Source organism: Myotis lucifugus, unplaced genomic scaffold (genome assembly GCF_000147115.1).
Source record: "Myotis lucifugus unplaced genomic scaffold, Myoluc2.0 scaffold_33, whole genome shotgun sequence".
In the NCBI taxonomy this organism is placed as follows: Eukaryota; Metazoa; Chordata; class Mammalia; order Chiroptera; family Vespertilionidae; genus Myotis; species Myotis lucifugus.
Genome location: NW_005871081.1, coordinates 2,424,368 through 2,425,613, shown reverse-complemented (window position 1 = coordinate 2,425,613; position 1,246 = coordinate 2,424,368).

Below are 1,246 nucleotides of genomic sequence, written 5' to 3'. Positions count from 1 at the left end.
TAGGAGACAGGGTATATAGGGAACCTTTAACAATGCCAATTCCCTCAAAGAGATTCAAACTCAGAAACCATTCAGTAGAACCTCTAGATTCAATAAATTAAGAGCTCAAAAACAAATTAGTAAACAAAAATCAGAATAAGATGCAAATTTGTGGCATGTAGTTCTAAAATCAATGAATTAAGAACAAAAACAACATTGACACAGTACTAATACATATATTACAAATGTAAGAAACAGGGTAGACATGGCTGAAATGTTTCACTGACTCAGGAAAAATTTCAACTCATGATGAATACAAACAGATGAAAAAGCAAGATAAAAAGACATTTAGAAAGAAGCTAAAGATATGGATATAAAGATACATTAAAGATAAAGCCCATCGAAATGATCATTGCCCGTAAGGTAGAGGACTCAATACATTAAAAATAAAAAGTATTCAAAGGTATAAAACAAGGACGTTATCTTGACAGAAAGAAAGATCTGTATATCTGTATCTGCAAACACAGAGGTCACAGTATTGCCAAGAGTATTTGAAATAAAATACTCAACACTGAGACATACCCTGAAAGAATAAAGGTAGAAGTTATCAGGCATCTAAACAGAAAGGAAAAGTCAGTATGAGAGTAAGACATCAGCTTAGGTAATATTTCTATTTACCAATATTCAATGCCAGAAGGCAATGGAGAAATGTATGTAAAGTTCTTGAGTAAAGAACATAATGACCTAAGAATATTCTACCCAACCAATTTGTTGCTCATCTACAAAGGCAACAGGCAAATATTCTCACATATGAGACAACTTAAGCAATATAGCATATAGAAAAGTTTCTTGAAAAGTTTTGAGTCTTCTGTTTGTTTGCTGTTAGTAAAGAAAAACAGACAATTCATAAATGGATCAAAAAGTAAGCATGGTTAAAAGACCAGTGGCAGGAAATGAATTACTTCAAGTTGAGGTTGAAATTTTAAAATCCTGTTAATTATATTACAGATGTAACTTTTTTATCCTCGACAATGCAAAAATAATAATGTAACTAACACATATAAGAGAGAAAAAGAGGAAAGAGGTGGGGTGTGGAAATGATCATGCGAATGGCCTCAGATTCTAAAGAACTGAAGGGATGATGTGTAACATTTAAATGTGTATATTTAAAAATGCATCAAACTTCTAATATTTTGCATTAGCTTTTCTTGAGAGATCCTTTATGAAATAACATCTCTTGGTAAATAAACATTTATTTCAACTTCAG